Source organism: Chiloscyllium plagiosum, unplaced genomic scaffold (genome assembly GCF_037043375.1).
Source record: "Chiloscyllium plagiosum isolate Xiang-an unplaced genomic scaffold, Cpla_swu_hap1 HiC_scaffold_31, whole genome shotgun sequence".
NCBI classification, from domain to species: Eukaryota; Metazoa; Chordata; class Chondrichthyes; order Orectolobiformes; family Hemiscylliidae; genus Chiloscyllium; species Chiloscyllium plagiosum.
Window position 1 is genome coordinate 69,176,222 of NW_028270169.1, and position 27,000 is coordinate 69,203,221.

The 27,000-nt window shown below is 47.1% G+C and overlaps 1 pseudogene across 1 annotated transcript; it reads left to right on the plus strand.

Annotated features, from left to right (window-relative positions):
* Window positions 1-942: 942 nt before the first annotated feature.
* Window positions 943-16,921, plus strand: LOC148141973 (beta-1,3-galactosyl-O-glycosyl-glycoprotein beta-1,6-N-acetylglucosaminyltransferase 3-like; annotated as a pseudogene). The gene is made up of 2 exons (XR_015752305.1): window positions 943-1,709; window positions 16,385-16,921. The product of XR_015752305.1 is annotated as a beta-1,3-galactosyl-O-glycosyl-glycoprotein beta-1,6-N-acetylglucosaminyltransferase 3-like (transcript).
* Window positions 16,922-27,000: the final 10,079 nt, after the last annotated feature.

Below are 27,000 nucleotides of genomic sequence, written 5' to 3' on the forward strand. Positions count from 1 at the left end.
CCATCCCTAATAGTCCAGAGGGCAGTTAAGAGTCACAATACAAACAGGTAATCACCTTCCCGTCTCCTGGTCCTCTCTTCATCCAAGGGTTACCCCTCCCACATTGTTGAAAGAGCATCTCAGCTCAGGCTGGGGCGTGGGTTATTGGGCTTGGCTGGCTCTGTGTTCTCTCTGGTAATGGGTTCTCCGATCCAGACTGCACACCATCGCGATCCTCTCGTTTACTTCACCGGGCAACACCGGTCCAGGAACGGCCGGAGAGAAGCAGAGACCGGGGAAGGAAACGCCTGTAGCCAGGCAGGCAGACAGGAGCGAGAGGAGCCCGGACTCCGAGAGAGAAACAACGGAACATTGGCTGGGTTTCATCCAGAGGAGGGCGGGAGGAGTTACTGAGAGAGACAGAGAGAGGGAGAGGAGTTACCGAGAGAGAGAGTTACCGAGAAAGGGAAGAGAGGAGTTACTGAGGGACAGAGAAAGAGAGAGAGGAGTTAATGTGTGTATGTGTGTGTGAGAGAGAGAGAGAAAAGTTACAGAGAGAGAGGAACGAGAGAGAGAGAAGTTACAGAGGGAGAGAGGAGTTACTGAGGGAGAGGGATGAGTTAGTGGAGGAGAGGGATTACAAAGGGATAGGGGTTATTAGAGGGAGAGGGGTTACAAAGGGGTCACAGAGAGAGGGAGAGGTGTTAAAGTGGGAAAGGAATTCCAGAGGGAGAGCAGTTCCGGGGGGAGAGGGAGTGAAAGTCGAGTCATTCGTTGAATCTTGGGGAAAAGGAAGACAAGAGTCTAACAAGGAGAGGGGACTGACTGCTGCGACCTCTCCAGCAAATTGCAGTCACTCCTTCCCCATGGCCTGGTGGAGGCAGTGCTGCCCAGCACAGAGAGCATCCATTCTGCATTTGCCTATCGCCTATAGGCTGGGGACACTGCCCTCTGGAAAGTGCTATGCCCAAGCTGAGCCAGCGTTGTGCCCACTGGTCGTGCCTCAGATCAGCGCTGTGTGTGCTCAATGTGGTCTTGTTGTGCCAATGGCTGCTGGTCCAGAGAGGAAGGGGCCGGCTGACCCTCAGGCTGGTGAAACCAGGCGCCAGTCCAATGCAGGAACATCTCCTCCTGGTCGAGGAGAACTCCACCTGCTGGCAGATCATCCAGGGGGACAGGCAGGAGGTGGAAAGGGCCCTCCTCAACTCCATTACTGTCTCCCTCAAGCACCAAACCGTCACTGAGGGAGATTATCTGAACATGACCCGAAATTGCAGATCGTTTGTGAGGGGCCGCAAGTATATCACTGTCCCCCTGAGCCCTGAGGAGGAACACTTCCCCTTGGCTTACTCCATGGTCATCCACCAGAGCATTGAGATGTTCGAGAGGCTTCTACGGAGCATTTACGCCCCACAGAACGTCTACTGTATCCACGTGGACCGCAAATCCCCGAGTCAATTTCATGCGGCCGTTCGGGTCATCGCTTCGTGTTCCACAATGTCTTTGTCGCAGCCAAGCTGGAGTGGGTCATCTGTGCTGGCTGGAGCAGAGTTCAGGTGGATCTCAACTGTATGAAGGAGCTGCTGGAGAGCCCTGTCCCCTGGAGGTACTTCATCAATGTGTGTGGCCAAGACTTCCCCCTGAAGACCAACCGGGAGATAGTCCGCAGCCTCAGAGCTCTGAACGGCTCCAACGTGATTGAGTCGGATCCTGCACCAGGGTTCAAAAAGGTAACCGCCTTCCTGTCTGCTGGGCCTCTCTTCATCCAAGTGTTTTCCATCCTCCCTCCATCATCTCTCTCTCTCTCCCCTCCAGTCCTTCACTCCTGCCTGTACAAAGAGAGACAGGGTTGTTAAAACTGTTCAATTGCATGGAGGGAGGTTCAGAATGTACAAAGGAATATAGAGGAGTTGGAGAGTTGAGCTGAGAACAGATAGAAGAGCAATTGACATTTCAGGTCGGAAGCTTTCATCAGAACCGGGGGAGGGGAAGGGGCTGCAGAATAAATGGGGGTGTGGGGCTGAGGAAAGGTGGGTGGGATGGCGATTGATGGATGCAGGGAGAAGGTGGCTGTGATTGGACAGTGGGTGGGGTGGAGCAGATGGGCGAAAGGGAAGATGGTCAGGTGAAAGGGATGGGGTAGAAAGAGAGGGCTGGGCCTGGGATAAGGAGGGATATAAACTGATTACGAGAATATACAGGAATGTCGGTAGGTTAAGAGTGTAGGAGAAAGTGAGGACTACAGATGCTGGAGATCAGAGTCAAGAGTGTGGCACTGGAAAAGCACAGCGGGTCAGGCAGCATCTGAAGAATCAATGTTTCGGACATAAGCCCTTCATCAGGAATGAGGCTTGTGGACCAGGGGGCCGAGAGAGAAACGGGATGGATGTGGGGCTGGGGGTGGAAGGTAGCTGGGAATGTGATAGATGAAGGTATGCGGAAGGAATGTGTGTGGGGTGTGAAAGGTCGAGTGGACAGGTGGGAAGGAAGATGGACCAGTCAGGAGGGTGGTGCTGAGTTGGAGGCTGGGGACTGCCATAAGTTGGGGTGGGGAAATGATGAAACTAGTGAAATCGACACTAGTGATCCGCCTGGTTGCAGGGTTCCAAGGTGGAATATCCAGGCATCAGCTGGTAAGGGTTTGGTGATTGAGGAGGCCCTGGACCTGCATTCCCTTGGTGGGAGGGGGAGTTAAAGTGTTCAGCCACGGGATGGTGAGGTTGGTTGGTGTTCTCTGAAACAATCCGCAAATAATAGTTCTATCTCCCCGAAGTAGAGGACACCACCTTGGGTGCAATGGATGCAGTAGATGACATTGGTGGAGGTACAAGTATATTTGTCAGATGTGGAAGGATCCTTTGGAGCCTTGGATGGAGGTGAGGGGGGAGGTGTGGGTGCAAGTTTTGCACTTTTCAGAGGCCAGGGAAGGTGCCAGGAGGGGAGGGTGGGTTGGTGGGGGGTATGGATCTGACAAGGGAGTTGCAGAGGGAATGGTCTCTGAAATGCAGATGGAGTGCAGAGGGAAATATGTCCCTAATGGTGCAGTCAGTTTGTAAGTGGCAGAAGTGGTGGAGGATAATGCAATGTATCCGGATGTTGGTGGGGTGGAAGGTGAGGACCAAGGGGTTCTGTCCCTGTTGCGTTGGGAGGGGTGTGGTTCAAGGGTGAAGGTACAGGAAATGGAGCAGATGCACTGGAGGGCATTGTCAACCATGTGGGAGAGGAAATTGTAGTTTTTATGCTAGGACACCATCTGGGATGTTCTGTGGTGGAATTGGTCCTCCTGGGAACAGATGCAGCAGAGGCAGAGAAATTGGGAATAAAGGATAGTGTTTTGACAGGGGCAAGGTGGGAGGAGGTGTATTCCAGGTAGCTGTGGGAGTTGGTGGGTTTGTAGTAGATGTCCACGATTAGTCGGTTTGGATGCGAGCAAAAGAGGTACAGTTAGTAAGTTGACAGATGACACCAAAATTAAAGGTGTAGTGGACAGCGAAGAGGGTTACCTCAGATTACAACAAGATCTGGACCAGATGGGCCAATGGGCTGCGAAGTGGCAGATGGAGTTTAATTCAGATAAATGCGAGGTGCTGCATTTTGGGAAAGCAAATCGTAGCAGGACTTATACACTTAATGACAAGGTCCTCGGGAGTGTTGCTGAACAAAGAGACCTTGGAGTGCAGGTTCATACATCCTTGAAAGCGGAGTCGCAGGTAAATAGGATAGTGAAGGCAGTGTTTGGTATATGCTCCTTTATTGATCAGACTATGGAGTACAGGAGTTGGGAGGTCATGTTGCGACTGTACAGGACATTGGTTAGGCCACTGTTGTAATATTGCGTGCAATTCTGGTCTCCTTCCTATTGGAAAGATGTTGTGAAACTTGAAAGGATTCCAAAATGATTTACAAGGATGTTGCCAGGGTTGGAGGATTTGAGCTATAGGGAGAGGCTGAACAGGCTGAGGCTGTTTTCCCTGGAGTGTCGGAGGCTGAGGGGTGACCTTATAGTAGTTTACAAAATTATGAGGGGCATGGATAGGATAAATTGACAAAGTCTTTTCCCTGGGGTCAGGGAGTCCAGAACTAGAGGGCATAGGTTTCGGATGAGAGGGAAAAGATATAAAAGAGACCTGAGGAGCAACATTTTCATGGAGTGTATGGTACGCGTATGGAATGAGCTGCCAGAGGATGTGGTGGAGGCTGGTACAATTGCAACATTTAAGAGGCATTTGGATGGGTATATGAATAGGAAGGGTTTGGAGGGATATGGGCCGGGTGCTGGCAGGTGGAACTGGATTGGGTCGGAATATCTGGTCAGACCGAAGGATCTGTTTCCATGCTCTACATCTCTATGACTGTAAGTGGGTACTGCAGATGCTGGAGATTACAGTCAAAATTAGAACAGTGTTGGAAGAGCATAGCAGGTCAGGCAGCATTCGAGGAACAGGAAACCCCGACATCAGGAATAACTTCACAGAGGCCCTTATCCAGTCACCAACTCACCCTTTTGTTTACACATGGAGTCCTTGACACAGATCCAGCTTCCTCAGAGCCAGCTCAGAGTGAACAGAACATCTGATCGTCCTGTTTATTTTTTTTTTCAGAAGCAGCCTCAGGAGTAGCAGTCGAAGTCATCCCCAGGTGTAGGTAGGCCCAGGCAGCAGCAGCAGGGGTGCAGGCGAGGCCTAGGCTTCAGTGGCAGGAGCAGGCCCAGACTGTAGCAGCAGTGGTGGTAGTAGCTGCCTGTGCAGCTGAGCATAGCTTCAAATTAACAGAAATAAGCAGAAAGAAACCCCAGAAAACAAATCACAACAAACTATGAAAAAAAAATTAAAAATAAACTCCTCAGTAGGAAGACACCAACAGCAGCACATAAGACACACTGAGGCTGTTTTGAAGTCAGTCTCCTCTCCTCAAGAGGATTGAAGAGTCCTTCATATGCTGATCCAGCTTCCCTAGAGCCAGCTCTCAGTGAGCAGATCTCTTGACATGCCTGTTTATTTTTCTTCCACTACCACCCGACAGCAGTCATGCTTATTTTTCCCTAGTACCCATGTCATGTGTGTAGGTGTCAGATGCAGTGAAAAACAAGTGTGTAAATCTTAATTTATGTGGGAAATAGAACCCACTCACTTCAATAATTTCAGTCCAAGACAAGATCTGCAGTAGCAGTATCATCTGATATACTCTTGCAAGAGTGGTGTCTACAAGATAGGCGCACAGTACAAAACCTTGATACAATTACATTTCTCTTTCCCTCCTCCCACTACTCTAAACCCAGTGCCCATTCCTCTTGTTTATCTCTTGCCTTATCTGGCCTTGTGCGTAACAGTACAGGTTTTGCTTGGCCATTTCACCATATCCCTCTGTGGTCTATTGTTAGCGTATATCCTCCTTCACTGCCATCTGCTTCCTTGCTTGCTAAAGCAACATTTCCTCTCATTCTTCGTCCACACTGAGCCTTATGACCTCTTGACTGTGGTTTTTGTTTTTGCAGAAGCGGGAAACAGATGCTTATAACTGTTTGTACAAGCATATCTAACTTAACCTACACTCCCCTTCCTCTTTCATGATTCAGCTTTGTGATTTTCACAGACAACAGTTATAATTGCTCCTCACAATTTATATTCCATCACCAGGAAGAAAGGAAACAGACAATCCTGTTTATTTATATTTTATTAAACAATTCACAGTTTATACAAACAATTTCATTTACAGCTGTATACAGAGAAACAGCAATTTTACAAGGGAGGGGAATGACAAAGCCAAGCCCCAAACCCTGACATTCAACCGGGGTTTTCAGGGAAATGAGGACAAACCTCAAATCCCAGTTTCAATCATTACAAACAGTAACAATGACATTCATACATACCTTCGCATAAACCAAATCATCCGCCGACATTTCCGCCACCTCCAAACAGACCCCACCACCAGGGATATATTTCCCTCCCCACTCCTTTCCGCCTTCCGCAAAGACTGTTCCCTCCGTGACTACCTGGTCAGGTCCACGCCCCCCCCTACAACCCACCCTCCCATCCTGGCACTTTCCCCTGCCACCGCAGGAACTGTAAAACCTGCGCCCACACCTCCTCCCTCACCTCTATCCAAGGCCCTAAAGGAGCCTTCCACGTCCATCAAAGTTTTACCTGCACATCCACTAATATCATTTATTGTATCCGTTGCTCCCGATGTGGTCTCCTCTACATTGGGGAGACTGGCTGCCTCCTAGCAGAGCGGTTTAGGGAACATCTCCGGGACACCCGCACCAATCAACCACATCGCCCCGTGGCCCAACATTTCAACTCCCCCTCCCACTCTGCCGAGGGCATGGAGGTCCTGGGCCTCCTTCACCGCCGCTCCCTCACCACCAGACGCCTGGAGGAAGAACGCTTCATCTTCCGCCTCGGAACACTTCAACCCCAGGGCATCAATGTGGACTTCAACAGTTTCCTCATTTTCCCTTTCCCCACCTCACCCTAGTTCTAAACTTCCAGCTCAGCACTGTCCCTATGACTTGTCCGGACTTGTCCTACCTGTCTATCTCCTTTTCCACCTATCCACTCCACCCTCTCCTCCCTGACCTATCATCTAACCCAGTTTCAATCATTACAAACAGTAACAATGACATTCATACACATGAGACAGTCCACTTATGTAAGAAACAGCGCATACAATATAGACCCTCAAAAAGCCAGCAAGTCTCCCCCCCCCCCCACCCCCACCCCAATCCCTCCCGCCTTCCAGTCGCTCTAAGGCAGCCCGCCCCTACGTACCTTCTGGCTCTCGGTCCGCCCCTACTTACCACTGGGCTCTCATCACCCCAATGCACCGTCCGGCCAATGGACTATCCCGACACACCTTCTGGCAACTCTAGGTCAGCCCGTCCCCTTCCCAGGGACGACAGCGTGCAGGGTAGCCCACAAGCCTTCCGGATCTCAGCCCGCCCCTATGCGGCTTCTGGCTCTTGGCTGCTCTGAGACACCTTCCGACAATCTCTAGGACAGCCCATCCAGATTACCCCTTCTCAGGACGACAGCGCTCAGAATGTCCTACCCACTTACTGGCTCTAGGGGCAACTGGCATCAGGGTGGCCTACCCTCCCTCTGGTTCTCGGGGTGACAGCTTTCAGGACGACCCATGAATGTCCCAGCTCACAGTAAGGCCTGCCAGACCCAGGAACATACAAGACAGTGCAGGTGATAAGCTCAACAAGAAACACGATAGAGTTAATTGTGAACAAACAGAGTCCTTTCTGGTACACAGAGACCAAATATAGAGTCTTCAAAAAAATAGAGTTCTCAGGAACAGAGTCCACTCCAGTTTACAACATGTGTTGTCAGAAATAGAGTCCACTGCTAAAAACAGGGTCTACAACCAAGGGCAGAGTCCACTCCCAAAGACAGCAAATGCACACCCCACAGCACACAGGTGTTCAGTCCCCAAGGAGTCCTGGCACACTGGGAACCCTCCAACCGCAGGGGATGAACTTGGACTTCACCAGTTTCTTCATCCCCCCTCCCCCCACCTTGTCTCAGCCGGATCCCTCCAGCCCGGCACCGCCTTCCTGACCTGCAGTCTTCTTCTTGACCTCTCCGCCTCCATCCTACTCCGACCTATCACCCTCACCTTGACCTCTTTCCACCTATCACATTTCCAACGCCCCTCCTCCAAGTCCCTCCTCCCTACCTTTTATCTTCTCCTGCTGAACACTCTCTGCTCATTCCTGAAGAAGGGCCTGTGCCCGAAACGTCGAATCTCCTGTTCCCTGGATGCTGCCTGACCTGCTGTGCTGTTCCAGCAATAAAGTTACATCCTTGGAGAGCCAGGCCCACTCACAGGAACACAGTACATTGTAAAGGTGGTTAACTCACAGGGGTTTTGGTCCACTCCTGAAGGGAAGGTCTTCTCACAAACTCCAGGATACAGCAAGTGCTCACCTCCCAGCACACACACAGATGTTCAATCTTCAGAGGCCCAGTCTCAGGGCTAGGCCTCCCCACAGGAACAGATCCTCTGGTAAAATGTATGTCTTCCACAAGGGCTCAGTCCAAACACCAAAAACAGTGAGGGCACATACAAAAAAAACAAAGAAAACTAGTGTCCAAGGGCTAAGCCCTACCACAAAATTAACATTGTCCTTTTCTCAAAAGTGAAGAAAAGAATAACACACAGACTGTAACCAGCCAGTGAAACAACAATCGCCTAATAGAACTGAGTTACACCTGAAACACATTATGTACATCAGGAGTTTAACAATCAGTCCTCCCTAAAGGAATGCCAGTTAACAAACTGGCTAAATAATTCAGCCAGTTCAGGAATCAGGTTTCCCCCACACAAAAAACAAGCAGAAACCAACAGTAACACACTGACTGTGACCCAGTCAGCACAGAGTCAGTCCCCTAAATTGAGAAGACCGCTGAATCTCCTGTTTATAAATTTTATTAAACAGTTACAAAATAGTTTACAAAAACAGTTAACATTTACAACTGTAGACAAGAGATAGCAATTTTACAAGGGAGAGGAGCATTCCCCTGTTTTTTTATATTTTATTAAACAAGTACAAAAAAGAGGTTACAGCACAACAGTTAACATTTACAGCTGTATACAAAAGCAATTTACAAGGGAGAGGAGCAGCAAAGCTAGGCCTCAAGCCCTACTGTTCAACCAGTTTACAGGGAATTGAGGACAAACCACAAATCCCAGTTTCAAATATGAAAAGACAGCAACAATGACATTTATGCTTAAGACAATACTGTTACATTAAAAAGTGCAGACAATACAGACCCAGCAAACCCCCGTCCCTCCCACCTTCCGACCACTCTAAGGCAGCCCGCCCCTACGCGCCTTCCGGCTCTCGATCCGCCCTGACACACCTTTCAACCACCTCTAGGACTGTCCGCCCCAGTACCCACCTGGGGTGACAGTGCTGAGGATGGCTGCACACATTCTAGCTCTTGGTCTGCCCCTACGTACCATTGGGCTCTCACCCACCCCGATCTGGCCAGTGGCCTATCCTGGCACACCTTTCGGCCACCTCTAGGACAGCCTGTCCCCTTCCCTGGGATGACAGCGTGCAGGGCAGCCCACAAGCCTTCTGGATCTCAGCCCGCCCCTACGCGCTTTCTGGCTCTCAGCTGCTCTGACACAGCTTTCGACCACTTCTAGGACAGCCCGTCCCGATTACCCCTTTTCAGGATGACAGTGCTCAGAACGGTCTACCCACCATCTAGCTCTCGGGGAGACTGTCATCAGGGTGGCCTACCCACCATCCGGCTTTCGGGACAGCCTACCAATCTTCAGGTTCACAGGATGGCCTACCCACTCGCCGGCTCTCGGGGTGACAACTTTCAGGACGACCCATGAGCCTCCCAGCTCACAGTAAGACCTGCCAGACCCAGGGACATGCAAGACAGTGCAGGTGATAAGCCCAACAAACTATATGACAGTTAATTACCAACAAACAGAGTCCTTTCTAGTCCAGAGTCCATTAGTACAGACATTTTTCTTCAAAATGTAGAGCCCATTTCCAGGCCTGAGGGGTGGAGAGAGTGCCATACAAGGCCTTGATGAGACCACATCAGAATCAGTCTGTACATTTTTCTCTCATTTAAAACATAAAATAATTACATTGACAGCAAGTTTCACCTGCCTTTTTCCTGGGATGAAGGGTTTATCTTATGAAGGAAGGTTGAACAAATTGGCTTTTACACATTTAAGTTTGGAAATCTGAGAGATCTTTTTGAAATGTATAAATTTCTCTGAGGGGACATGATAAGGTGGTTGATGGGACATTGCTTTCTCTTGTAGGTTTGACAAGATGTTCTGTAGAATAAGATATCGTCAGAGTCCTGCAGCACCGAAACATACCCTTTCGTCCAACTCATCCATGCCAACCAGGTAACCTAATTGGAACTAGTCTCATTATCCTGTGTTTGGTCCATATCCCTCTAAACTTGTCCTATTTATGTCATCTGTTAAATCTTGTAATTGTACCCACTACAGCAATTCTTTTTGGCAACTTGCTCCGTATTTGCACCACCCTCAGGTCTCACCTTAAACCTATGCCCTCTGTGTTTGGCCTCGCCCATCCTGGGGCTATTCACTTTTATTGATTTCCCCCACAATTTTATAAACCTCTATATGGTCACCCTTTACCCTCCAATACTCCAGTGAGAAAAGTCCTAGCCTATCTAGCCTCTCCTTATAACTAAAACCTTGCAGTCCTGGCAACATCTTTGTAAATCTATTCTGCAGTTTAACAACACCCTTCCAACAGCAGGGCGATCACTCCAAAAGTGACCTCACCAATACCTTGCAGAATTATTTTCCCCTGAGAGGGCTGTTGCACTGTGTAAATCTCTTCTGTATAAAGTTGTGAAGGCTGAGTTGATGAAGTTACGAAAGGGTGAGCAAGGTGACCTTTTTTTAAAAAAAGATAAGGACCCCGGGGCAACTGATAGAAATGTGGAATTGAAATTGCAAACAGAAGAGCAGTGATCTTCTTGAATGGTGGAGCAGACTTGAAGGGACGAATGGCTGACTTTTGCTATGATATTGGTGGAGACAGGTTATGCCTTAGTTCAAGTAAAGATTAGGGAGTTTTCTGACCACTCAGCTAAGGAAAGGGCTTTGGTGTCCCTCCTGATAACATGAACCTTGAAGTTAATCTCCCTCTGCACCAGTCACAGAATTAAAGAATTCTTGCGGAAGGATGCCATTCAGCCCATCATGTCTGTAATTATTCCACATCTAGTACCAATTTCCTGCATTTCCACACTCAACTCTGGCAACATCCTTGTAAATCTTTTCTGAACCTTTTCAAGTTTCACAACATCCTTCCTATAGCAGTAAGACTAGAATTGCATGCTGTATTCCAGAAATTGCTAAAGCAATGTCCTGTTCAGCCACATGACCTCCCAACTCCTACACACAATGCACTGACCAATAATGGCAAGCGTGGCAAACGCCTTCTTCACTACCCTGTCTATCTGCGACTCCATTTTCAAGAAACTATGAATCTGCATTCCAAGATCTCTTGTTTCATCATCACTCCCCAGACTTTACCATGAAGTGTATTATTCCTGCCCTGATTTGCCTTTCCAAAATGGAGCACCTCACATTTATCGACATTAAACTCCATCTGACACTCCTCGGCCTATTAGCCCATCTGATCAAGATCCCATTGTACTCTGAGGTTGACTTGAATTATTACTCTGGATGTAGGTTTGCTCGTTGAACTGGAAGGTTCATTTTCAGATGTTTTGTCACCATACTAGGCAACATCTTCAGTGAACCTTCCAGCTCAGCGAGCAAACCTACATCTAGAACCTCAACCTGAGCTACAAACCTTCTCAAACCTTGCTGATATATTACTGTCATGTATAATCGAGTTACAGTAAAAAATGTTGTCTTATGTGCTTTACAGACAGATATTGATAGGTTAAGTTGGCAAAAATGTTGGCAAATGGAGTGCAATGTGGGAAAATGTGAAGTTGTTCATTTGGAAGGGAAATCAAAAGAATAGAATATTATTTAAATGGAGAAAGCTTCAGAAAGCTGCAACACAAAGGGACTTGGGGCAACTAGTGAATGAAACATGGAAAGCTTGCACACAGGGGCAGCAGGTAATTGGGAAGACTAATGGAATATTGGATGAAAACAGAAATTTCTGGAGAGACTCAGCAGGTCGGGTAGCATTCATGGAGAGAAAACAGAGTCAATGTTTTGAGTCTGGTGACCTTTCTTCAGAACTGAAGTGGAATGTTTGCCCTTATTTGAAGGGGGGTTGGAGTATAAAAGTCAGGAAGTCTTACTGCAACTGTGCAAGGTGCTTGGAGAGCACATCCGAAGTACTGTGAACAGTTTTGGTTACCTTCTTTAAGAAAACATGTTGTTTCATTGGAGGAAGTTAAGAGAATATTCACTAGGATGGCCCCCATTATGGAGGGATTGTCTTAAAAACAAAAGGCTAAACAGGATTCTACTCACTGGAGTTTAGAAGAATGAGAGATGTCCTCATTGAAATGGACAGGATTAAGGGGCTTGACTGGGTAAATGCTGAAAGGATGTTTCTCCTCATGGGAGAGTCCAGGACCAGGGGGGTATTGTCTCAGAATAAAGGGGCACCAGTTTAAGACTGAGATGAGGTGGAATTTCCTCTCTCAGAAGGTTGTGAATCTTTGGAATTCCTTGCCACAGAGAGCTGTCCTTGTATATATTTAAGGCTCAGATGGATAGATTTTTGCTCAGTTGGGGAATTAAGCGTTACGGGGACAGGGCAAGAACATGGACTTGAGGAATGTTGAATCAGCCATGATCCTAGTGAAGCTGGCTTGAGGGACCAAATGGCCGACTCCTGACCCGACTTGTTAATGGTCTTACATTTACTGATGAAACTGTTCAAAGGGGTTATCGCACAAATCTGGAGCAGAAGCAACTTGAACCTGGGTCTCCGAGGCTCACACCACATGGATCCTAGTTTACTTTATATCATGCACTTGACATTGATGCTGGTAGTTATGGCTGCAATTCGCAGCCTTAGATCAAATTAATGAAGCGAAGCCAGTGCAGGTTTTCAAAAGATAAGTCTCCAACCTCGCATCATGCATTGATGAAGTAGCTGAGAATTTCAATGCAGAGAATGTTGTCTGAACTGGATTCAATGAAGTGTTTCACTAGGCACTAGATAAAAATGGCTGGACAACAAAATTGACAACACAAGCCCTGATTCATGGATTTTGTTTTGGACGAGAGGTTGGTAGGTTGGTAGGTGGGAATGATGGGTAGCGGGGACATTTTAAATATCAAGACCCGGAGCAGGAGAAGATGATTTGGCCCGACATGAGGCCCACCATGCTATATGATCCTGGCTAATCCTTTATCTCAATGCCATACTAAGACTTTCTCCCATGCCTTTGATGCTTTTGAAACGTAAATATTTGTTAATCGCATTCTTGGATATATTCAATGACTCAAACTCCACAGCTTTCTGTGGTACAGAATTCCATAACTTCACTATCCTATAAGTTAAGAAATGTTTCTGCATCTCAGCCCTAAATAGACGACTGCTTTTATTCAATATGTCAGTGATATCAATCTTGGAGTATGTGGCAAAATGCCCATATTCGGGGCAATGATAAACCTGGAGGATTGGCAAATGGTGAGGATGATGTGAATTGTCCAGAGTCACCACAATGAACAGACAGCATCCAGTCAGAGGGGAATACAGAAGAGTGTAAGGTGATATGTTTTGGGAGAAGGATGTGGAGAGGTAATAGATATGTAATGGCACAATCGTAAAGAGTGCGCAGGATTAGAGGGATCTGGCAATAAACATTCATCAACATTAGAAGATGAAGGAGGCCGTAAGAGGGTAGAAAAGCAGAAGGCTTAATAAATAGAGGCATTGATGCCAATAAATGGTTGAGTTATGCTGCATGTCAAATTGGTTTAGCCCCATTTGGATTGTTGTGGTCATTTCCGGTGACTATAAAACGATGTGAGGGCCCTCAGGACAGGGAGAAGAGGTGACTTCGCGGAATTGTGCCAGGGTTTAAGTTGGATGGCTCAGTTGGAAAGGTCAACGATGCTCCCATTGGAACAAAGGAGATTGGGGTGAGGTTTATTCAATGGGTACAGGGTGAGCACTCGGTAATGAAGACAAGGAAATATACTTCACTGTTCACCGATTGTACAAATGCAATGGAATGCAGATGTAAGATTTTGGGTTAGAGGCATGGTGGGGAGATCTGAGGAATTGAAACGCAAATGAAGCCTGAACTTCATTTGTATGAGATGATGGCAAGTTCCGATGTAAGTTGGATTAAAAAAAGAGATCTGTTCCCATACATACAAGGAACAAGAGTAGGCCATTAGCCCTTTTGATCCTGTTCCACCATCTACATTCCTGCATACCATCGATAATCTATCCTCCCCTTGGTAACCAAGGATCCATATCTCCCATGCATGATGCCACAAGCACCGAGGATAAAAGATATCTTTTGACACAATGTGAATAAAGTGTTGTGTCTTGCGGAAGGGGTGGCACGGTGGCTCAGTGGTTAGCACTGTTGCCTCACAGCGCCAAAGACCTGGGTTCGATTCCAGCCTTGGGCGACTGTCTGTGTGGAGTTTGCACATTCTCCCCACGTCTGCGTGGGTTTCCTCCGGGTACTCTGGTTTCCTGCCACAGTCCAAAGATGTGCAGGTTAGGTGAATTTGTCATGCTAAATTGCCCATAGTGTTAGGTGCATTAGTCAGGGGTAAATATCGGGTAGGGTAATGAGTGTGAATGGGTTGCTCTTCAGAGGATTGGTGTGGACCTGTTGGGCCAAATGGCCTGTTTCCATACTGTAGAGAATCTAATGTGTGGTGTTCTTCACTCTGAGGGAGGAGCTTTGGATTCAAGTCCTACTCCAGGAGCTGATAGCCATAGGAAGGTGTCTTCATTGCTATTGTGACTCTCAAGGGTATGGGCCAAGTGCTGCAAAATGGGATGAGAATAGCTCGGAGCTTGTCTTTTTGACCAGTGCAGACACGATGGGCTGAAGGGCAACTTATTATTTTGGTGCTCTAAACCTCAATAACCAGAGAGCACGGAGTCATAACATCATACAGTATGGAACAGACCATTCAGTTCAACCAGTCTGCGCTGACCAGTCATCCTGATCTGACTGAGTCCCATTTGCCAGCCTTTGGCACATATCTCTCTAACCTATTCCTAGTCATGTACACATCTACATGCCTTTTAAATATTGTCATTGTACCAGCCGCCTCCACCACCTCATTCCAAGCACACATCACCCATTGCATGAAAAAGTAACCCCTCAGGTCTTTCCCCTCTCACCTTATACCTATGCTTCTAGTTTTGGACTCCCCCACCCTCGGGAAAAGACATTTGGCTATACAGCCAACGTGGAAGGAATCAAAATGGGGCAAGAACAGAAAAGGAGGTCAGCTAAACAATTCTGATCAGCAACAGAAAAGTGCAGCCAAGCACGTACGTAAGCTAGCTAGCTTACTGAAACTGGCTCAGGATCAGGATCAGATTGATCAGTTGTGTTGCTAAGGCTTGGAATCAAAATGTAATTCGTGAAAGGGGAACGCCGATTTGTGTGTAAAAGTGTGATTGCAACTGCTTGTTTCAGACTCTCCAGGCAAGGGTGGGCTTTGACCCGGCTGGTTGAGTCTTCTTGCATGTATGTGATAAAGGAAGCTGTGTGAAGTGTACTATCATCCGGCTGATTATTTCAACATCTATCCATGCTCCTCCAGATTTTATGAACTTCTGTAAGAGTACCCCTCAGCATCCGACACTCCAGGGAAAATAGCCCCAGCCTATTCAACCTCTTACTGTAGCTCAAACCCTCCAATCTCAGCTACATCCTGGTAAATCTTTTCTGCACCATCTCAAGTTTAACAACATCCTTTCTTTCGAAGGACGACCAGAATTGTATGCAGTATTTTAAAAATGGCCTCACCAATGTCCTCGACAGACAATAGATCACACTTGGTAATGGCAAAGGCATATCAGAGATAGTCAAAGATATTCCTACTTATAGACAATAGGTGCAGGAGTAGGCCATTCGGCCCTTCGAGCCAGCACCACCATTCACTATGAACATGGTTAATCATCCACAATCAGTATCCTGTTCCTGCCTTATCCCCATAACCCTTGATTCCACTATCTTTCAGAGCTCTATCCATCTCTGTTACAGCTGCAACATTACATCCCAACTCCTATATTCAATGCACTGACCAATGAAGGTAAAGGTATCAAACACCTACTTCACCACCCTGTCTATCTGCAATGCAACTTTCAAAGAATTATATCCCTGCACACCATGTCCTTCTCTCTAAGGCAAAAGCTCTGTGTTCAAGTCCCACTCCAGGAGTTGATGACCACAGGAAAGTGTCTCCATTGCACTGGTGAGGCATGAAAGGCAATGTTCCCAGTGCTGGAAAATGAGACTGGAGTAGCAAGGAGCCTGTTTTGCCAGCGCAGTCACGATGGGCTGAAGGATCTATTTTTCTGGTGCTCTCAACCTTTATGACCAGAGGGCACAGTTTGAAGTGTATTTTTGGAGCCAGATCCACTGAGAGAGCTTGAGGATAAGTTTTATGTTTGCTCAGCGAATGAACATTGGGAGATGGTTTGGGAGGCAGGAATATGGGGAAATTAGCAGGTGACTGGCACTAGGCAATGGGAATGAGAAAGGCCTGAGGGGCTGAATGGCTTTGTTCTCCACTGTAAGGTGAGTAACTGAGAGAAGGAGTGTGCATGGATCTTGCTGGAGCTGGGGGCAAGGAGAGTGCAGAGGAGTTGGGGAGGGAAAAAGCCATAGGCGAAGTTGAAAAGCTATCATTTCTACTTTCTCGTCTCTCTCACTCTCTTGCGCTTGCCTTTTAGAAACGTTGGCAATACCACCACGATACCCTCGACGAAGTCGTCTTGACGGCGCAACTGAAAGACCAGCCGAACATCAGCACCTCCATCTTCGTGGGCAGCGCCTACTTCATGGCCTCCAGAGAGTTTGTCAGCCATGTGTTTGACAGTGCCAAGATCCAGGCCTTCCTCAAGTGGTCGGAGGACACCTACAGCCCGGACGAGCATGTGTGGGCTACCCTGCACAGAATGCCCAATCTACCCTGCTCCATCCCGTACACCCAAGGAGCCACCAGGACACTTGGCCGGGCAGTAAAGTGGTCCTTTGAGGCTGGTGACGTTGCGAGGGGTGCCCTATACCCTCCCTGCATGGGAAGGTATCGCCACTTGGTTTGTGTGTATGGGGCAGGAGATCTACATTGGGTGGTCCGTCAGAGATGTTTCTTTGCAAATAAGTTTGACCCCAACATGGACAACACGGCAGTAAAGTGCATGGAGGAATATCTCCGAAACAGGACACTTGGTAAAACTGGGGCTGTGTTGGAGGTTGGGACAGAGTAAATCTCGGTGATGGTGGTAGGGGTGGTGGGTGAGATATCAGAAACACAGAGACTGGGCACTGTGAAACTGGGCACTGTGAGACTGTATACGAAAACACTGGCTGCTGTGGAGGCCAGGCATTGTGAAACTGCATGCTGTAACATGGCCACTGTAGCACTAGGCAGTGTGAGGCTGGGCACTATAGTGTTGGGCACTGTGGAGATTGGATACCTTAATACTATCCACTGTAACACTGGGCACTGTGAGACTTAGCACTGTAACATTAGTTACTGTGAGAGTCAAAATGTGTGGTGCTGGAAAAGCACAGCAGGTCAGGCAGCACCTGAGGAGCAGGAGAGAACTGATGTTTCAAGTATAAGCCCTTCATCAGGAATATGGAGGACTAAGGGGGTTGAGAGATAAATAGAGTGAGGGTGGGGCTTTTGGGAAACGTAGCTGGGAAGGTGCTCAGTAAATCCAGTTGGGGGTGTGATTGTGATTGGTCGGAGGGGAAGGTCGAACATATAGTTAAGAAGGAAGATGGACAGGTCAAGAGGGGAGAGCCGACTTGGAGGGTTGGATCTGGGATGAGTTGGGGGGAGAGGAGAGATTTGGAAACTAGTGACGTCAATGTTGATGCCATGTGGTTGAGTGTCCCAAGGCAGATGATGAGGTGTTCTTCCTCCAGTCGTCGGATAGCTTGGATTTGGTGGTGCAGGAAGTGTCATTGTGTTGAAGTGGTTGGCCACAGGTCAATGGGGTTGTTTGTGCCCAGTCTCACAGTGACACATCCACCAATAATACTCAACACTGCACGAGTGGGCACTGCATTACTGGAACACTGCACGAGTGGGCATGTACAGCTGGACACTGCAAGATCAGTGTTGTGACCATCACTATTTTTTTTATTTTTCTCATTTTGGTTTGGAACTGAGTCCAAATTGAGAATTGAACTTTGAACAGTGGCTAGTTCTTCTTTAAAACAAACTGGAGAGACAAAAGACTGATGTTTGCTGTTAGGATCTGGCCAGGAAAGGTAATTCAGGTGAATTACTGCTCTCTGAACACAGCAGATGCTTCAGCACAGAGATGTAGTTCTGCTCAGGGACTGACAGCTGGATGGATATTGAATAGGTCAGTCAGTAAGAGGAATGCTGCCAGGCAGGTAACCACAGAGAATGGTGAGAAAAAAGCAAAAACCATGAGTGACCTCGCTCTGACTGGATTTTGGGCTTGGAGGAAGTGCTTCTTTGGAAGCTGCTGGACTGGTCTGGTCTTCTTTTTGGTTTGACTTTGTCTAGTTATTTCCCCAGTTGTTAACTTGTCAAAAGGTCAGAGATGAGAATGTGAGTCTTCGGGAATGAGTGTTAGTCTCCACAGGTCTGCAGAATTTGTTCACATTGACTAGTGACTTTAAGTTCAAACATGGTGTACAGTTCTTGTGCCTGTAATACAACCCAGCATCAAAGGATTTCATGATGGCCTACTATTTATCATTGAAACTGTTATCAACTGGCAAATTAAAATTTTTGAACAAGTTTATCTCTTAACTGTCTGTGAATTGGAGAGGTGCATGGGTTTATGATCATCTGTGTTCTGCTAAAGTGACATAAACAGAAATGAACAATTTATTAAGTTATAAACTTCATATCCAAGATCTGTTATTTGTAAATTCTGGTTAGGAACAATTGAACGATTTTGAGGATCATTGAATGGTTGAATGTCACTGTGTTGCAAATCCAGTGATCAGGAGGCTGGTTTTGGTTCAGCTTCATTTTCCTGTGTCATTCCAGACACCGTACCTCCAGGCACAATAACTCTGGACATTGTCACTCCCTGTATGACACTATCACTCTGGTTACAACACTGTCACTCTGGACACTATCACTAAATACTGTGAGATCAGACTGTGACACTGGACAGTGTAATGCTGGACATTGCGATGTCAGATGTTTTAACTATAGACACGAACACCGGAAATAGTGACACTGGATGTCATTTGGATGCAGATAGAAATGAAAACAGTCAAAAAGAAAACAAATGAGATAGAATCTACTGGGAGAAATGGGAACTAAATGGGACTGAGTGAGAATGATTATGGCTGTTTAATGAACAGAAATCAGAACACTGCAATGATGTCCACATCTAATTGAGGGTCTCGGGGTGGTTTGTGTAAAGAATATGTGGGAGTGAGTTTCAGACCGGAATCTAATCGAGGGGTTCACGGTGGTTTCTATACAAATGACGGAAGCTGACCTATGTGTTCGAATGTCCCCTGTTAGTCTAACATCCAGGGATTGTTTAATGGAGCTTGCTTCATACTTCAAGGACTCAGACATCTCCATTTTATCCGTCTCCCACCAAAATTGACAGGGCAATGACAGCAGAAGATATACAAAGAGAAATGTTGCCTCTGTAATACCACATGTAATGCCATCTGTATACATCCAGGGCAGGAACAATCCTGGGATTGATAAGAGTAAATCTCCCTCCACTCCATGCTCATCAAACACTCCCAGGACAGAGACAGAATGGTGTTAGGCACAGAGGAAGAACTCACCTCGACATTGTTCCCATCACTGTTCCTTTGGCCATGGGTTTGAAATGCCATCCCCACACTGTCATTGACTATAGATCTGTCTCTGAATTTTGTTTCATCATTTAGGGATGTATTCAGCCCAGTGAGCGCTCACAACTCTATCTCCCTCATAGGCATAGACATTGTGTCTGTCTCTCCTCTTCTGTCTCACCATTTCTCTCCTGTCTCTCTCTCTCTTTGCATCTCATTTCTCTGCCTCCCTCCCTCATCTCTGCTTTCTGTAGGTTCATGACACCATTGCGATGTTAAGAGAGACTGTACCATGAATGTCACGGTGTTTGCTGTGTCCTGGAGGGTGGAGGACTAGCTGGTGGGCAGTAAACAAGATCATTTCCAGCTTGGTGAGCTAGTACCACCCCAGCCTCAAATTTACCTGGACCGTCTCAGACTCCTCCCTCCCCTTCCTAGACCTTTCCATTTCTATCTCGGGCGACCGACTCAACACAGACATTTACTACAAACCGACCGACCGACTCCCACAGCTACCTAGATTACACCTCCTCCCACCCTGCCCCCTGTAAAAACGCCATCTCATATTCCCAATTCCTTCGCCTCCGCCGGATTTGCTCCCAGGAGGACCAATTCCACTACCGAAGAGCCCAAATGGCCTCCTTCTTCAAAGACCGCAATTTCCCCTCCGATGTAGTCGACAATGCTCTCCACCGCATCTCCTCCACTTCCCGCACCTGCGCCCTTGAACCCTGCCCCTCCAATTGCCACCAGGACAGAACCCCACTGATCCTCACCTTCCACCCCACCAACCTCCGGATACATCGTATCATCCTCCGTCATTTCCGCCACCTCCAAACAGACCCCACCACCAGGGATATATTTCCCTCCCCACCCCTATCAACATTCCAGAGAGACCACTCCCTCTGCGACTCCCTCGTCAGGTCCACATCCCCCACCAGCCCAACCTCCACTCCCGGCACCTTCCCCTGCAACCACAAGAAGTGCAAAACTTGCGCCCACACCACCCCCCTCACCTCCCTCCAAGGCGCCAATGGATCCTTCCATATCTGTTGAAAATTCACCTGCACCTCCACACACCATTTACTGTATCTGCTGCACCCGATGTGGTCTCCTCTACATTGGGGAGACAGGCCGCCTACTTGTGGAACGTTTCAGGGAACACCTCTGGGACACCCGCACCAACCAACCCAACCACCCCGTGACTGAACACTTTAATTCCCCCTCCCACTCCGCCAAGGACATGCAGGCCCTTGGCCTTCTCTATCGCCAGACCCTGGCCACATGACACCTGGAGGAAGAGCGCCTCATCTTTTGCCTAGGAACCCTCCAACCACACGGGATGAATGTAGATTTCTCCAACTTCCTCATTTCCCTCCCCGCACCTTATCTCAGTCCCAAACCCCGGATTCAGCACCGCCCTCTTGACCTGCAATCTTCTTCCCGACCTCTCCGACCTATCACCCTCACCTCCTTCCACCTATCGTATTCCCAGCGCCTCCCCCCCCCCCCTTTTATCTCAGCCCGCTTGGCACACTAGCCTCATTCCTGAAGAAGGGCTTATGCCCGAAACGTTGATTCTTCTGCCCCTCAGATGCTGCCTGGCCTGCTGCGCTTTTCCACACTACACTTTTCAACTCTGGTCTCCAGCATCTGCAGTCCTCACTTTCTCCGAGTTAGTAGCAAGTGGGACTGCCTGAAGGGTCACTGCTAAAGACACAGACACTTTCAATTGATAGCAATGAGTAGCTGAAGGGAACAAATGTAATGTTTCCAGGTTCACTGAAAAGACCTACAGTGGGTGGGAGAAAGCTGTGGGGACGACCAAAGATACGAGCAACTTCACTGACTGAGGAAGGAATTAGCTGATGGAATATAATGTGCAGCAGATATTTCCAAGCTAACTTAGTGACTGATTAAAATTCCCATTCCTTGCCCAGTCCAACCTTCTACACCCAAAGGTGATTTGTCGCTGTGGGACAGCTGTGTAGGTCAAACTGCGGGAAATGAAGATGGGAACTGTGAAGTGTTCCCAGTCTGAGCCACAACATGAGGAGCACAAGGATTGAGATGATTATTCTGTCCTGGAAGTTGAATGAGTTTTGGAAACAGGGTCCCTGTGATTGACAACAGTATAAACCTGGCAACATCCAGAACCAAAGTAAGGTGCCAGAGGAATCACAGGTGGAAGTGGGAAGGGACTGGGCAAGGGCAGAAAAAATCGAGTCAATGTTCTGGGGACATGAGCTTGAATCCTACAGTGGCAGATGGTGGGAATTGAATTCAATTTCAGGGGAAAAGGAAGGAGTTTTCCCCTTTAGAACATTGTTGTGACCATAGTCTGATACACTAATGTGCTTTAGATGAGGAAATTTGCCATTTGACCTGGTCTGGCTTACATGTGACTCCAGACCCACAGCAATGTGCTTGACCTTTAACTACCTTCTAGGCAATTGGGGATGGAAAATAATGCCGGCCCAACAAATTAAATAAAGTTCTCCAGCTCTGGTACCCTCCTGGTAATCTTCCTGTGCCAACTCTCCAAGATTGATGAATTCTTTGGCAATGCAGTTCAGTTCAGTTCCCAGTTCAACATTTAGCTCAATTGTGTAGTTTGGGTTTGTGTAGCTCTAATTTTTAATGTTTGCTTTAATGATTAATTGCATTAGGTACTTATCTGTGATCGTCACTCAACTTGTCAAAGATCATAGAAGGAGAAAGTGAGGACTGCAGATGCTGGAGATCAGAGCCGAAAATGTGTTGCTGGAAAAGCGAAGCAGGTAAGGCAGCATCCAAGGAGCGGGAGAATCGACGTTTCGGGCATAAGCCCTTCTTCAGGAAGCCGGGCTTATGCCCGAAACGTCGATTCTCCTGCTCCTTGGATGCTGCCTGACGTGCTGCGCTTTTCCAACAACTCATTTTCAGCAAAGATCATAGAATCCCTACACTGCAGAGAGAGACCATTTGGCCCACTGAGTTCGCATCGACCCTCCACAACCCAGGCCCTGGTCATGACATGGGCTGCTTCAGGCACAGCCAACTCCATTTTCACCTGTAGCTCCATGGTAAGCTTGTCTTTCTCCCTGCCTCACAATTATTCATCCCTTTGTCTGCCAGACTGCTCTTCTCTCTCTTTCTGGGCTCCATCTATTGGAGGAGTGGGACACAAGTAAGTTGTTCACTCTTACTGGTTCCCTTCAGGCGAGTTTCAGGTCTAGTCTGGTTGACCATCTCACGAATTGACGAATTTGGTCCACAGTGTTGCTACTGCGACTCTGATGCTCCCCAGTCAGAATCTGTTCTCCGTCCTTGCCATTTGAAGCACGTCTTTGAGGTGGTGTTTAAAGGGCAATCAACATTTAGGAGTGAAGTGATGTAATAATCAGCAAAAACAACCTAGACCATGTCTGTCCTGCTACCAGTTGTTAGGAAGAAGTACTTTACTGTGTTCATTGTGTGTGTTGCCAATTTCAATGTCGAAGCTGAAACCGAATAGTATTCCCGTTTTCATTGCTCACTCATGTCTGAAACATACAGCTTTAACCATGCATTAATGATCAGTCAGAACTCTTTAATGTCTTCTGAAAACACTTCTGGGCCAGACCAGGTAAGATTCCCAGATTCCCTTTGGTGAAGGACATGAGTGAAGCAGATGTGTATTTACAGCAATTGGTGTTAGGTTCTGCAATGGGACTATGAAACTAACTTTCAATTCCAGATGGATTAATTATTTGAGATTAAATTCTGCCAATTGCTGGTATTTGTATCCTGGGTCACTGCATTACAAGTCCAGTGAGGTTCCCCCAGTCCAACTACATCACAATTTACATTATTCCCCAAATATCAACACCTTAGTTTCCTACAGCATTGTCTGTGTGTGCAGCAGCTCATTTGATTCTCTCTCCCCCACCACTTACACCCATTTGTTACTGTGTAGCTGCTACGTTTGATTTCAAAATGTGTGCATTTCAGTTGGAAAAATACAAATGATTGTGTAATTTTAACTTTATTGGTTGGTTATTAATCATTTATTTCATTCTTAAATTATGAAGTAATCAGTTCATTTCAGATGGAAAGAGGTTGCTCTGAGCACTGAGAGAATGCAGGGCTGGTGTCTGAGTATTTGTGTAATCAAAGGATCAAGAAGTTGCCAACTATTTGGACTCGATATTACAGTGTGGTGTATTTCTCTCACCTCTATAAAGGATAAAGCAAAACACATGAGACATTACACTGACTCAAGAAAAGCAATTCCTGGAATTCCTGAAATAAAATGGGAGTGTTGTGGAGTCTTCCTTGTTTCAACAAGATTCAGTGGAAAATTTCAGTAGCAGCTGGTGAGCTTTGGGGTGTGGGTGATAGTCACTGTCAAGCAGAGGGAGATGGAGCTGTGATTGTGAAGGTTTTATGGAATCCTAGAGGTCTACAGCATGGAAACAGGCTTTTCGGCCCAATTGGACGATGCCACTCAGTTTTCACTGTTAAATAGTTCCATTTGCCTGTGTTTGGCCCATATATCCCCCCAGTTGTCCCTCACTCCCAGAAAATATGGATAAAGAGGACTCAGTAATAGCAGTGCCACTGAATTTCATGTTAAAATGGTGAAACTTAACAATAAATCTCTAAACAGAAAGTAATCCTTCATGTCGAGGAAACAGCAGTAATGAGGTGAGGTGATGTAATGCACATGGGCAGGACAAACAAGACAAGGAAATACACGATGAACAATAGGACCCTGGGAAGCATTGACAATTAGAGAGATTTGGGGTGAATGTACACCAGTCTCTGAAGGTAGATAAAGAATGGAGATAATATACTTGCTTTTATTAGCCTGACATCTTGTTTCTGTCCTTGGGATTTTCACTTGCGATCTCTTCCTCCCTTGAACTCTCTTTCTCTCCTTCCCTCCCTCTGACTGTCACTATCTCATTCTCTGTCCGTTGGTTCTTCTCTTTTTCTCTCAATGCATTTTTTCTCCCTCTTTCTCCCTGGGCCCTCTGCTCTGTCCCAGTGGCAGGGAAGGGGGATTGGGAAGATTGGGACTTAGTGCCACAAATTGCTGTACAGTTAATGCAGTAGAATACACATTTCCCCATCTCTCCCAGGTTTTACCCTCACTGTTGTCCAAACCGGGCCAGGGGGTGGAGGGATGAGTGGAAGGGGCATAAAGTACCTTTCTCATTGAGTGTGTGATTGGTTGGCTGCAGACTGGAATCTTGCTGTGCATTACAGCAGTCAAAAGACCAGTTAGTCTCTGAACATACTCACCATGTCCTTCAGCCCAGGGGTTGTGAGTCTGCGAGGGGAGGTGGAGTAGCCATGCCCCTGAGTTCTTGAGCGGAGGAATGGGAAGCAAGGAGGTGGTGAGAGAGAGCCAGGGACAGGGGGAGTGTTTGATGGGGCTTGAGGGGGGAAGGGGCTGTTGTCGGAGAGAGAGAGATGGAGGGGTGAGAGGACAAAGAGGCAGAGTATGAGACAGGGCGGAAGAGCGGTCTCCCCAGGTAGGGGAGTAATAATGCCATTCAGGGCAAGGCCTGAGTAGCTGGACAGCACCAGGATCATTTAATGGGGGGTGTGGGGGGAGGATGGGGGGCTGTTGGTGGTTGTGGTGGTAGGGAGGCATGATGGGCTGAAAGGATTATCTGTGTGATGTGAAGCTTCCATAATTCTGGGACTGGGATCTTGCTGTGCACAAAAGCAGTCAGTTACAGGCCAGTTAGTCCAGACAAACTCATTAATCTCTGCGCTAGGGAGTGGGGCTCAGCATGATATGGGGGACAGCAAAATATTTGTGAGGGTACACATTTGGTGAGGAGTATATTTGGGAGGGCAAAATAATTGGGAAAGGGCAAACATTTGGGAGCGGAGTACAATGGGAACAGAATAGGAGGATGCAATATTGTGTGGGCACTTTCAGATCTAAGAGAAAAAGACAGGGTGAGAGAGAATGAGAGAGAAAGAGACAGAGGGAATAAGTGACAGAGAGAAGAGAGGAAGAGTGGGGATGAAGAAACAAGAACAGACAGAGAATAGAGAGATCGAGGAGGAGAGCAAGCGAAGAACAGAGACAGAAAGTGCTAGAGAATCTCAGAGAGGGAGAGAGAGAGAGAAGGGCAGAGGGAGAGATAGGGAAGAGAGAGAGAGAAAGAGAAAGATGGAGACAGAGAGAGAAAGAGAAGGACAGTGAGAGGGAGATAGAAAGAGGGAGGCAGACAAAAGGACAGAGAGAGAGAGAAGAGGAAAAGTCAGACAGGGACAAACAGAAGTTAAGACATGGACAGACTGAAGTGGTGATACTCATATTCCAGTTAGTCCCAGCTCTCTTGATGGTTCCTCACATTCCCTCTCTCCCATGAGGTTTGCTTCAGCCTGAGAATGTATCAGTGTGTTGTATATTTGTGAGTAATCTCTGTGTCTGTGTCTCTGTCCAATGGAGTGTCTTTTGTTTTGGGGATTAATTCCCTCTTTCTCTCTCTCTTGTGTTTACAATGATACCCGCTGCTGAACACCCCATGCCATTGCACAAGCATCAACAGCATTTTCTTCGAGTGAACTTTTTTGGAATTGAAGTAACAGGTTGTTATTCCATCAAAAAGTCTGATCCACTGCATTATTCCCTTGATGTAAAACATGCTGTGCCAGCAGCTGCCCTGACATATACAATGTACTGGGGGAATGTTCAGCTCAGTGTTGTTGTTACTGCAAACATTTATAAACTTTCAATTGTTAGCTGGCAACAAGTCCCTTCAATACTACCTTACTCCCACCCTGATATACTTTCCAACCATCAATGACCACAAAGTAGTCTGGGGTTATTCAGCACCTAAGTGTGATCTTCAATAAATCACCTCACTTTCACACAGTGATTCAAACAACATGAAAAATGACAAATAAAAACTGAAAGAACTGCAGATGTTGTAAATCAAAAACAAAAACAAAAGTTGCTGGAAAAGCTCAGCAGGTCTGGCAGCATTGGTGGAGAGAAATCAGAGGTGATATTTCAATTTAAGTGGCCCTACCTCAGAACTGTCATCCAAACAGGAGCTGAACATACTAAACTGCCCTATGTGAGGTCAGTTCCCTGAATAGCCATCCCCAACCAGCAAAGGTTCTAGTCATGAACAACTACCCATAAAGTGAACACAGGCGAGCAGTCATTCCCACTCACCTCCTTTTCAACCACCCAGAATGCAAGGAAGATGCAATAAAAATTCTAAGAAGTAGATTGGCTAAACTTGCCCAGCAAGATCTTGAACTGACTTGTACTACAGCAATTATAACGGGTGGAATTTATATATCTATATAAATCTGCCTCTGTGGTGTGAATCACCATCACTGCTTGGACAGACATCCCATGTGACAATCGGTGCAATGATGTCCCACACCATGATGCAAAGAGCATCTTGTAAATCACAGTTGACAGATGATTCATATTCTTTTAGCAGTGTGCTGCTGATGGACTATGAATCAACTGATGATCCATTTACAGTTTCCAACTCATGAGTCTCTCAATGTTGTATTTCAGTTCAAC